A 12530-nucleotide genomic window follows, 5' to 3' on the forward strand; every position below is an offset into this window, starting at 1 on the left:
CCAGCCCTGGAGGTCTGCCTGCCTGCCTGCCTGCCCTGGAGGTCAGCCTGCCAGCCCTGGAGGTCTGCCTTCCAGCCCTGGAGGACAGCCTGCCTGCCCTGGTAGCAGCACTGCCTGCCTTCCAGCCCTGGAGGTCTGCCTGTTAGCCCTGGAGGTCTGCTATCCAGCCCTGGTAGCAGCACTGCCTGCCCTGGAGGTCTGCCTGCCTGCCTTCCAGCCCTGGAGGTCTGCTATCCAGCCCTGGAGGTCTGCCTGCCTGCCATCCAGCCCTGGAGGTCTGCTATCCAGCCCTGGTAGCAGCACTGCCTGCCCTGGAGGTCTGCTATCCAGCCCTGGAGGACAGCCTGCCTGCCCTGGTAGCAGCACTGCCTGCCCTGGAGGTCAGCCTGTTAGCCCTGGAGGTCTGCCTGCCTGCCCTGGAGGTCAGCCTGTTAGCCCTGGAGGTCTGCCTGCCTGCCATCCAGCCCTGGCAGCAGCACTGCCTGCCCTGGTAGCAGCACTGCCTGCCCTGGAGGTCTGCTATCCAGCCCTGGTAGCAGCACTGCCTGCCCTGGAGGTCTGCCTGCCTGCCTGCCAGCCCTGGAGGTCTGCCTGTTAGCCCTGGAGGTCTGCTATCCAGCCCTGGAGGACAGCCTGCCTGCCCTGGTAGCAGCACTGCCTGCCCTGGAGGTCAGCCTGTTAGCCCTGGAGGTCTGCCTGCCTGCCCTGGAGGTCAGCCTGTTAGCCCTGGAGGTCTGCCTGCCTGCCATCCAGCCCTGGCAGCAGCACTGCCTGCCCTGGTAGCAGCACTGCCTGCCCTGGAGGTCTGCTATCCAGCCCTGGTAGCAGCACTGCCTGCCCTGGAGGTCAGCCTGTTAGCCCTGGAGGTCTGCTATCCAGCCCTGGAGGTCTGCCTGCCTGCCTGTTAGCCCTGGAGGTCAGCCTGTTAGCCCTGGAGGTCTGCTATCCAGCCCTGGAGGTCTGCCTGCCTGCCATCCAGCCCTGGAGGTCTCCCTGCCTGCCCTGGCAGCAGCACTGCCTGCCCTGGTAGCAGCACTGCCTGCCCTGGAGGTCTGCCTGCCTGCCCTGGAGGTCTGCCTGCCTGCCCTGGAGGTCTGCCTGTTAGCCCTGGAGGTCTGCCTGTTAGCCCTGGAGGTCTGCCTGTTAGCCCTGGAGGTCTGCCTGCCTGCCCTGGCAGCAGCACTGCCTGCCCTGGTAGCAGCACTGCCTGCCCTGGAGGTCTGCCTGCCTGCCCTGGAGGTCTGCCTGTTAGCCCTGGAGGTCAGCCTGTTAGCCCTGGAGGTCTGCTATCCAGCCCTGGAGGTCAGCTATCCAGCCCTGGAGGTCTGCTATCCAGCCCTGGAGGTCTGCCTGCCTGCCTGCCTGCCCTGGAGGTCAGCCTGCCAGCCCTGGAGGTCTGCCTTCCAGCCCTGGAGGACAGCCTGCCTGCCCTGGTAGCAGCACTGCCTGCCTTCCAGCCCTGGAGGTCTGCCTGTTAGCCCTGGAGGTCTGCTATCCAGCCCTGGTAGCAGCACTGCCTGCCCTGGAGGTCTGCCTGCCTGCCTTCCAGCCCTGGAGGTCTGCTATCCAGCCCTGGAGGTCTGCCTGCCTGCCATCCAGCCCTGGAGGTCTGCTATCCAGCCCTGGTAGCAGCACTGCCTGCCCTGGAGGTCTGCTATCCAGCCCTGGAGGACAGCCTGCCTGCCCTGGTAGCAGCACTGCCTGCCCTGGAGGTCTGCTATCCAGCCCTGGAGGACAGCCTGCCTGCCCTGGTAGCAGCACTGCCTGCCCTGGAGGTCAGCCTGCCTGCCCTGGAGGTCAGCCTGCCAGCCCTGGCAGCAGCACGGCCTACCTGCCTGCCTGCCCTGGAGGTCTGCCTGCCTGCCTGCCCTGGAGGTCAGCCTTCCAGCCCTGGCAGCAGCACGGCCTACCTGCCTGCCAGCCTGCCCTCCCCAGCCACACAGCCCTGCCTGCCTGCCTGCCAGCCCTGGAGGTCAGCCTGTTAGCCCTGGAGGTCTGCCTGCCTGTCTGCCTGCCTGCCTGCCTGCCCTGGAGGTCAGCCTGCCTGCCCTGGAGGTCTGCTATCCAGCCCTGGTAGCAGCACTGCCTGCCCTGGAGGTCAGCCTGTTAGCCCTGGAGGTCTGCCTGCCTGCCCTGGTAGCAGCACTGCCTGCCTGCCTGCCCTGGAGGTCTGCCTGCCTGCCTGCCTGCCCTGGAGGTCTGCCTGCCTGCCCTGGTAGCAGCACTGCCTGCCCTGGAGGTCAGCCTGCCTGCCCTGGAGGTCAGCCTGCCAGCCCTGGCAGCAGCACGGCCTACCTGCCTGCCTGCCCTGGAGGTCTGCCTGCCTGCCTGCCCTGGAGGTCAGCCTTCCAGCCCTGGCAGCAGCACGGCCTACCTGCCTGCCAGCCTGCCCTCCCCAGCCACACAGCCCTGCCTGCCTGCCTGCCAGCCCTGGAGGTCTCCCTGCCAGCCCTGGAGGTCTGCCTGCCTGCCTGCCTGCCTGCCCTGGAGGTCTGCCATCCTGCCTTCCAGCCCTGGAGGTCAGCCTGCCAGCCCTGGAGGTCAGCCTGTTAGCCCTGGAGGTCTGCCTGCCTGCCTGCCTGCCTGCCCTGGAGGTCAGCCTGCCAGCCCTGGAGGTCTGCCTGCCTGCCTGCCTGCCCTGGAGGTCAGCCTGCCAGCCCTGGCAGCAGCACGGCCTACCTGCCTGCCTGCCCTGGAGGTCTGCCTGCCTGCCTGCCTGCCTGCCCTGGAGGTCTGCCTGCCTGCCTGCCTGCCCTGGAGGTCAGCCTGCCTGCCCTGGAGGTCTGCCTGCCTGCCCTGGTAGCAGCACTGCCTGCCCTGGAGGTCAGCCTGCCTGCCCTGGAGGTCAGCCTGCCAGCCCTGGCAGCAGCACGGCCTACCTGCCTGCCTGCCCTGGAGGTCTGCCTGCCTGCCTGCCCTGGAGGTCAGCCTTCCAGCCCTGGCAGCAGCACGGCCTACCTGCCTGCCAGCCTGCCCTCCCCAGCCACACAGCCCTGCCTGCCTGCCTGCCAGCCCTGGAGGTCTCCCTGCCAGCCCTGGAGGTCTGCCTGCCTGCCTGCCTGCCTGCCCTGGAGGTCTGCCATCCTGCCTTCCAGCCCTGGAGGTCAGCCTGCCAGCCCTGGAGGTCAGCCTGTTAGCCCTGGAGGTCTGCCTGCCTGCCTGCCTGCCTGCCCTGGAGGTCAGCCTGCCAGCCCTGGAGGTCTGCCTGCCTGCCTGCCTGCCCTGGAGGTCAGCCTGCCAGCCCTGGCAGCAGCACGGCCTACCTGCCTGCCTGCCCTGGAGGTCTGCCTGCCTGCCTGCCTGCCTGCCCTGGAGGTCTGCCTGCCTGCCTGCCTGCCCTGGAGGTCAGCCTGCCTGCCCTGGAGGTCTGCCTGCCTGCCCTGGTAGCAGCACTGCCTGCCCTGGAGGTCAGCCTGCCTGCCCTGGAGGTCAGCCTGCCAGCCCTGGCAGCAGCACGGCCTACCTGCCTGCCTGCCCTGGAGGTCTGCCTGCCTGCCTGCCCTGGAGGTCAGCCTTCCAGCCCTGGCAGCAGCACGGCCTACCTGCCTGCCAGCCTGCCCTCCCCAGCCACACAGCCCTGCCTGCCTGCCTGCCAGCCCTGGAGGTCTCCCTGCCAGCCCTGGAGGTCTGCCTGCCTGCCTGCCTGCCTGCCCTGGAGGTCTGCCATCCTGCCTTCCAGCCCTGGAGGTCAGCCTGCCAGCCCTGGAGGTCAGCCTGTTAGCCCTGGAGGTCTGCCTGCCTGCCTGCCTGCCTGCCCTGGAGGTCAGCCTGCCAGCCCTGGAGGTCTGCCTGCCTGCCTGCCTGCCCTGGAGGTCAGCCTGCCAGCCCTGGCAGCAGCACGGCCTACCTGCCTGCCTGCCCTGGAGGTCTGCCTGCCTGCCTGCCTGCCTGCCCTGGAGGTCTGCCTGCCTGCCTGCCTGCCCTGGAGGTCAGCCTGCCTGCCCTGGAGGTCTGCCTGCCTGCCCTGGTAGCAGCACTGCCTGCCCTGGAGGTCAGCCTGCCTGCCCTGGAGGTCAGCCTGCCAGCCCTGGCAGCAGCACGGCCTACCTGCCTGCCTGCCCTGGAGGTCTGCCTGCCTGCCTGCCCTGGAGGTCAGCCTTCCAGCCCTGGCAGCAGCACGGCCTACCTGCCTGCCAGCCTGCCCTCCCCAGCCACACAGCCCTGCCTGCCTGCCTGCCAGCCCTGGAGGTCTCCCTGCCAGCCCTGGAGGTCTGCCTGCCTGCCTGCCTGCCTGCCCTGGAGGTCAGCCTGCCAGCCCTGGAGGTCTGCCTGCCTGCCTGCCTGCCCTGGAGGTCAGCCTGCCAGCCCTGGCAGCAGCACGGCCTACCTGCCTGCCTGCCCTGGAGGTCTGCCTGCCTGCCTGCCTGCCTGCCCTGGAGGTCTGCCTGCCTGCCTGCCTGCCCTGGAGGTCAGCCTGCCTGCCCTGGAGGTCTGCCTGCCTGCCCTGGTAGCAGCACTGCCTGCCCTGGAGGTCAGCCTGCCTGCCCTGGAGGTCAGCCTGCCAGCCCTGGCAGCAGCACGGCCTACCTGCCTGCCTGCCCTGGAGGTCTGCCTGCCTGCCTGCCCTGGAGGTCAGCCTTCCAGCCCTGGCAGCAGCACGGCCTACCTGCCTGCCAGCCTGCCCTCCCCAGCCACACAGCCCTGCCTGCCTGCCTGCCAGCCCTGGAGGTCTCCCTGCCAGCCCTGGAGGTCTGCCTGCCTGCCTGCCTGCCTGCCCTGGAGGTCTGCCATCCTGCCTTCCAGCCCTGGAGGTCAGCCTGCCAGCCCTGGAGGTCAGCCTGTTAGCCCTGGAGGTCTGCCTGCCTGCCTGCCTGCCTGCCCTGGAGGTCAGCCTGCCAGCCCTGGAGGTCTGCCTGCCTGCCTGCCTGCCCTGGAGGTCAGCCTGCCAGCCCTGGCAGCAGCACGGCCTACCTGCCTGCCTGCCCTGGAGGTCTGCCTGCCTGCCTGCCTGCCTGCCCTGGAGGTCTGCCTGCCTGCCTGCCTGCCCTGGAGGTCAGCCTGCCTGCCCTGGAGGTCTGCCTGCCTGCCCTGGTAGCAGCACTGCCTGCCCTGGAGGTCAGCCTGCCTGCCCTGGAGGTCAGCCTGCCAGCCCTGGCAGCAGCACGGCCTACCTGCCTGCCTGCCCTGGAGGTCTGCCTGCCTGCCTGCCCTGGAGGTCAGCCTTCCAGCCCTGGCAGCAGCACGGCCTACCTGCCTGCCAGCCTGCCCTCCCCAGCCACACAGCCCTGCCTGCCTGCCTGCCAGCCCTGGAGGTCTCCCTGCCAGCCCTGGAGGTCTGCCTGCCTGCCTGCCTGCCTGCCCTGGAGGTCTGCCATCCTGCCTTCCAGCCCTGGAGGTCAGCCTGCCAGCCCTGGAGGTCAGCCTGTTAGCCCTGGAGGTCTGCCTGCCTGCCTGCCTGCCTGCCCTGGAGGTCAGCCTGCCAGCCCTGGAGGTCTGCCTGCCTGCCTGCCTGCCCTGGAGGTCAGCCTGCCAGCCCTGGCAGCAGCACGGCCTACCTGCCTGCCTGCCCTGGAGGTCTGCCTGCCTGCCTGCCTGCCTGCCCTGGAGGTCTGCCTGCCTGCCTGCCTGCCCTGGAGGTCAGCCTGCCTGCCCTGGAGGTCTGCCTGCCTGCCCTGGTAGCAGCACTGCCTGCCCTGGAGGTCAGCCTGCCTGCCCTGGAGGTCAGCCTGCCAGCCCTGGCAGCAGCACGGCCTACCTGCCTGCCTGCCCTGGAGGTCTGCCTGCCTGCCTGCCCTGGAGGTCAGCCTTCCAGCCCTGGCAGCAGCACGGCCTACCTGCCTGCCAGCCTGCCCTCCCCAGCCACACAGCCCTGCCTGCCTGCCTGCCAGCCCTGGAGGTCTCCCTGCCAGCCCTGGAGGTCTGCCTGCCTGCCTGCCTGCCTGCCCTGGAGGTCTGCCATCCTGCCTTCCAGCCCTGGAGGTCAGCCTGCCAGCCCTGGAGGTCAGCCTGTTAGCCCTGGAGGTCTGCCTGCCTGCCTGCCTGCCTGCCCTGGAGGTCAGCCTGCCAGCCCTGGAGGTCTGCCTGCCTGCCTGCCTGCCCTGGAGGTCAGCCTGCCAGCCCTGGCAGCAGCACGGCCTACCTGCCTGCCTGCCCTGGAGGTCTGCCTGCCTGCCTGCCTGCCTGCCCTGGAGGTCTGCCTGCCTGCCTGCCTGCCCTGGAGGTCAGCCTGCCTGCCCTGGAGGTCTGCCTGCCTGCCCTGGTAGCAGCACTGCCTGCCCTGGAGGTCAGCCTGCCTGCCCTGGAGGTCAGCCTGCCAGCCCTGGCAGCAGCACGGCCTACCTGCCTGCCTGCCCTGGAGGTCTGCCTGCCTGCCTGCCCTGGAGGTCAGCCTTCCAGCCCTGGCAGCAGCACGGCCTACCTGCCTGCCAGCCTGCCCTCCCCAGCCACACAGCCCTGCCTGCCTGCCTGCCAGCCCTGGAGGTCTCCCTGCCAGCCCTGGAGGTCTGCCTGCCTGCCTGCCTGCCTGCCCTGGAGGTCTGCCATCCTGCCTTCCAGCCCTGGAGGTCAGCCTGCCAGCCCTGGAGGTCAGCCTGTTAGCCCTGGAGGTCTGCCTGCCTGCCTGCCTGCCTGCCCTGGAGGTCAGCCTGCCAGCCCTGGAGGTCTGCCTGCCTGCCTGCCTGCCCTGGAGGTCAGCCTGCCAGCCCTGGCAGCAGCACGGCCTACCTGCCTGCCTGCCCTGGAGGTCTGCCTGCCTGCCTGCCTGCCTGCCCTGGAGGTCTGCCTGCCTGCCTGCCTGCCCCGGAGGTCAGCCCCAGGCAGCCGGGTGGCCTGCCTGCTGCTGCTAGGCCGCTGCCCCGAGCCGCCGACCCCATCGACAGGAACACGAGAGAGTTTACAAGCGAGAGGAGGCCACATATTCGACACCTTTCGTGCTCGTTTTAGTCTCCAGTCTGTTTTGACGTGTGTTATTCTGAATCTGCTGCTTTAACTCAAGGGATTCTGTCGCGATTGATGCCTTGTCCTTCGCTGTATGTTTGCACTGGTGTTGTAAGTCGCCCTCTGTAAGATCATCATTTATTATCTGCCAAGAAATAAAGATCATCATAATGTTCCCCAACTTTCAGCTTCTGGGGAGTTTGTTCCAGAGTGTGACGACTCTCTCTCTATCTCCATCTCTCTCTCTATCTCCATCTCTCTCTATCTCCATCTCTCTCTATCTCCATCTCTCTATCTCCACCTCTCTCTCCCTCTCCACCTCTCTCTCTCTCTATCTCTCCCTCTCTCTCACTGTGTGTGTGTGTGTGTGTGTGTGTGTGTGTGTGTGTGTGTGTGTGTGTGTGTGTGTGTGTGTGTGTGTACAGCAGTGTCCCTAGACGAGAGAGAGATCCCTAGACGGGGAAATTACTTTCAAACTGCAGTACCGAAATGTGTCCGTTAGATGGCAGCATGCACCAAGGAATGAAGGAAAGTGCAAAACAAAATGAAAAGGCACATCGCCTGGGCGAAAAATAATCGTAACAAATCAACGGGGGCATTTCTCGGAAAACTAACACCGGGGCAGTGCTCAGGGGGGTCCCACCTCGTGGCCACCCGGTTTGGGGGGCGATCGGGGCCGGTTCCGAAAATCGCTAAATCTCCCATAGCCAGCCCACGCTCCATCCGATAGAGCAATGCCGGGCGGCCGGCCGGCAACTACGGATCATAACAAATCAACGGGGGCATTTCTCCGAAAACTAACACCGGGGCAGTGCTCAGGGGGGTCCCACCTCGTGGCCACCCGGTTTGGGGGGCCATCGGGGCCGGTTCCGAAAATCGCTAAATCTCCCATAGCCAGCCCACGCTCCATCCGATAGAGCAATGCCGGGCGGCCGGCCGGCAACTACGGATCATAACAAATCAACGGGGGCATTTCTCCGAAAACTAACACCGGGGCAGTGCTCAGGGGGGTCCCACCTCGTGGCCACCCGGTTTGGGGGGCCATCGGGGCCGGTTCCGAAAATCGCTAAATCTCCCATAGCCAGCCCACGCTCCATCCGATAGAGCAATGCCGGGCGGCCGGCCGGCAACTACGGATCATAACAAATCAACGGGGGCATTTCTCGGAAAACTAACACCGCGGCAGTGCTCAGGGGGGTCCCACCTCGTGGCCACCCGGTTTGGGGGGCCATCGGGGCCGGCTGAAGAATCGCCCATACTCTGCCATAGGCAGCCCACGGTCCATCCGATCAGAGCAATGCCGGGCGGCCGGCAACCTATGGATCATAACACATCAACGGAGGCATGATAAGAGCATCTTTTATTATCTGCCAAGAAATATAGACCATCACAATGTTCCCCAACTTTCAGCTTCTACCACATCGCTGGGGAGTTTATTCCACTGTGTGACTACTCTCTCTCTATCTCTCTCTCTCTCTCTCTCTCTCTCGTGTGTGTGTGTGTGTGTGTGTGTGTGTGTGTGTGTGTGTGTGTGTACAGCAGTGTCTCCGGTTTTCCTTTTGGAATGCCTTGAAGCCGGGGGGGCTTTGCACTCATGAGAACATAGGGTGTCCTTGCCCTCCTTTCGCAGCCCAGGGCATTGAGAGATCCCTAGACGGGGAAATTACTTTCAAACTGCAGTACCGAAATGTGTCCGTTAGATGGTAGCATGCACCAAGGAATGAAGGAAAGTGCAAAACAAAATGAAAAGGCACATCGCCTGGGCGAAAAATAATCATAACAAATCAACGGGGGCATTTCTCGGAAAACTAACACCGGGGCAGTGCTCAGGGGGGTCCCACCTCGTGGCCACCCGGTTTGGGGGGCGATCGGGGCCGGTTCCGAAAATCGCTAAATCTCCCATAGCCAGCCCACGCTCCATCCGATAGAGCACTGCCGGGCGGCCGGCCGGCAACTACGGATCATAACAAATCAACGGGGGCATTTCTCGGAAAACTAACACCGGGGCAGTGCTCAGGGGGGTCCCACCTCGTGGCCACCCGGTTTGGGGGGCGATCGGGGCCGGTTCCGAAAATCGCTAAATCTCCCATAGCCAGCCCACGCTCCATCCGATAGAGCACTGCCGGGCGGCCGGCCGGCAACTACGGATCATAACAAATCAACGGGGGCATTTCTCGGAAAACTAACACCGGGGCAGTGCTCAGGGGGGTCCCACCTCGTGGCCACCCGGGTCTGGGACCGATGGGAGCACTTTAAAATTTTCGAGTCAGGGGACCAGACGGCCGAGTGAAAAACTTTGAAAAATATTCTATCTCCTCACTCCCATTGACTTTACATTAGGGCGACCAGGCGGCCGGCGGAAAAAAAATCATAACAAATCAACGGGGGCATTTCTCCGAAAACTAACACCGGGGCTGTGCTCAGGGGGCTCCCAGCTATCAGCCACCCTATCCCGGGACCGATGGGAGCACTTTAAAATTTTCGAGTCAGGGGACCAGACGGCCGAGTGAAAAACTTTGAAAAATATTCTATCTCCTCACTCCCATTGACTTTACATTAGGGCGACCAGGCGGCCGGCGGAAAAAAAATCATAACAAATCAACGGGGGCATTTCTCCGAAAACTAACACCGGGGCTGTGCTCAGGGGGCTCCCAGCTATCAGCCACCCTATCCCGGGACCGATGGGAGCACTTTAAAATTTTCGAGTCAGGGGACCAGACGGCCGAGTGAAAAACTTTGAAAAATATTCTATCTCCTCACTCCCATTGACTTTACATTAGGGCGACCAGGCGGCCGGCGGAAAAAAAATCATAACAAATCAACGGGGGCATTTCTCCGAAAACTAACACCGGGGCTGTGCTCAGGGGGCTCCCAGCTATCAGCCACCCTATCCCGGGACCGATGGGAGCACTTTAAAATTTTCGAGTCAGGGGACCAGACGGCCGAGTGAAAAACTTTGAAAAATATTCTATCTCCTCACTCCCATTGACTTTACATTAGGGCGACCAGGCGGCCGGCGGAAAAAAAATCATAACAAATCAACGGGGGCATTTCTCCGAAAACTAACACCGGGGCTGTGCTCAGGGGGCTCCCAGCTATCAGCCACCCTATCCCGGGACCGATGGGAGCACTTTAAAATTTTCGAGTCAGGGGACCAGACGGCCGAGTGAAAAACTTTGAAAAATATTCTATCTCCTCACTCCCATTGACTTTACATTAGGGCGACCAGGCGGCCGGCGGAAAAAAAATCATAACAAATCAACGGGGGCATTTCTCCGAAAACTAACACCGGGGCTGTGCTCAGGGGGCTCCCAGCTATCAGCCACCCTATCCCGGGACCGATGGGAGCACTTTAAAATTTTCGAGTCAGGGGACCAGACGGCCGAGTGAAAAACTTTGAAAAATATTCTATCTCCTCACTCCCATTGACTTTACATTAGGGCGACCAGGCGGCCGGCGGAAAAAAAATCATAACAAATCAACGGAGGCATTTCTCCGAAAACTAACACCGGGGCAGTGCTCAGGGGGCTCCCAGCTATCAGCCCCCCGGGTCTGGGGGCATTGTTTTTCTTTTTAATCATTTTGAGCATTTCCCCCAGTTTAGAGATGTGTGCCCCTAGACAACCCATTGAGAATAACTATGAAATGTTCTGAAGTTTTGATTTTCAAATGTCGGTGAAAATTGAAAAACGTCATATATTCTTCAAAGGAAGCATGGGGCGATGGTAGGGAGAGTCCCCGCAGCGTGCCTCGGCGGCGATGGGAGCGTTTTCGATGTCCCCGCCCCCCCCCCCATAGGGATAGAAGGGGAGTTAGGTGACCAGGCGTCCCGGGTCCCAAAAATCGAAAAATTAATATAGAATGCTTTTTAATCCAGAAATAAAGTAGGGGGCAGTCCTGGTGAGAGTCCCAGCCACAGCCCCAGTGTGTTTTGGAGCCGTTTGGGGCCGGGTGAAAAACTTTGAAAAATGTTCTATCTCCTCACTCCCATTGACTTTACATTAGGGCGACCAGGCGGCCGGCGGAAAAAAAATCATAACAAATCAACGGAGGCATTTCTCCGAAAACTAACACCGGGGCAGTGCTCAGGGGGCTCCCAGCTATCAGCCACCCTATCCCGGGACCGATGGGAGCACTTTAAAATTTTCGAGTTAGGGGACCAGGCGGCCGAGTGAAAAACTTTGAAAAATTTTCTATCTCCTCACTCCCATTGACTTTGCATTAGGGCGACCAGGCGGCCGGCGGAAAAAAAATCATAACAAATCAACGGGGGCATTTCTCCGAAAACTAACACCGGGGCAGTGCTCAGGGGGCTCCCAGCTATCAGCCACCCTATCCCGGGACCGATGGGAGCACTTTAAAATTTTCGAGTTAGGGGACCAGGCGGCCGAGTGAAAAACTTAGAAAAATTTTCTATCTCCCCTAGGTGACCAGGCAGCCGGAGCTGATTTTTCTGACCCCTAAAACAATTATTAAAAGGTATTTTTTCGCCAAACTAAGACTTTTAAAATTCAAATAGGATGATTATCTACTGCCCCAGTGGGTTTTTGAACCATTTTAAGCCTTTTTGACAGTTTTCATTTTTCCCCCATTGACTTCAATGGGAGTTAGGTGACCAGTCCTCCGACTTTTGAACCTCTCCTGGGGGGGCTGTGAGCCCCCGATTTCTTTGCAAAGCACGTCATTCGATTCGTCTCAGTCCCCTCTATATACCCCGTGTGTTTGTTTTCTCGAAAAACCCCCGGAACACGGTTTTTTAGGGGGGGGGTGGGGGGGGGGTACTTCGGAGCCATTTGGGGGGGGGTAAACGACATTTCCCGAAATTAATTTTAACACAGCCTTCCTCAGAATCGCTTTTCCAACAAAATCCTTTTTATTTCGAGTCTCTACGATGTTCCTAAGTGGTCGAAACCACTTTTGGACAGTTTTTACACCAAACGGCTCGGGCGCACAGCGGGCCGTGTGCCGATGGGCGGTTCTCGCGGGTCTGAGGCGGGGCTAGGCTGCTCGCGGCGGGCATGGGAGTGCCGTGTGCAGCCGCCACAGTGTTCCAGGCTGTCAGCATTTCTCTACGGTGCCGGGGGAAATACAGGAACTGGGTTTTTGAAGACACTTAGTGCAATGAGAGAGGTCAAAACTGAGCTAAGGGCACTTGCTGGAGGAAAGTGGCTGGGCCCCGCTAGCTCTTTTACGGACACTTTCTGGACTTGGCCCGGGATTTTCAGACGGTTCTTTGCGACTGTCTGATCATCCAGCGAAATGCAAGGGGGGGAACGGTCCCGGCCGCACCCCGCGTTTCAGGCCTCGTCGGCGGCCCGCTCCGGCGGCTGCGCCCGCTAAGTCTTCGCGGCCCGCCGTGGAGAGTGTGTATGCTGCCCGCCCCAGACGTTCACCCCAAGGGCTTGCGGGCCTTTAAGGGTCTGTCTTTCGGGGTTTCACGGGCTCTGACCTCACCTCCCTGTGGTTCCCGACCGGGGTGTATGTATGCTGCCCGCCCCAGACGTTCACCCCAAGGGCTTGCGGGCCTTTAAGGGTCTGTCTTTCGGGGTTTCACGGGCTCTGACATCTCCCCGGTGGTTCCCACGGAACGGACATATGTATGCTGCCCGCCCCCGGCAGGAACCCCAAGGGCTTGCGGGCCTTTAAGGGTGAGT

The sequence above is a fragment of the Amia ocellicauda genome, unplaced genomic scaffold (assembly GCF_036373705.1).
Source record: "Amia ocellicauda isolate fAmiCal2 unplaced genomic scaffold, fAmiCal2.hap1 HAP1_SCAFFOLD_298, whole genome shotgun sequence".
Classification (NCBI taxonomy): Eukaryota; Metazoa; Chordata; class Actinopteri; order Amiiformes; family Amiidae; genus Amia; species Amia ocellicauda.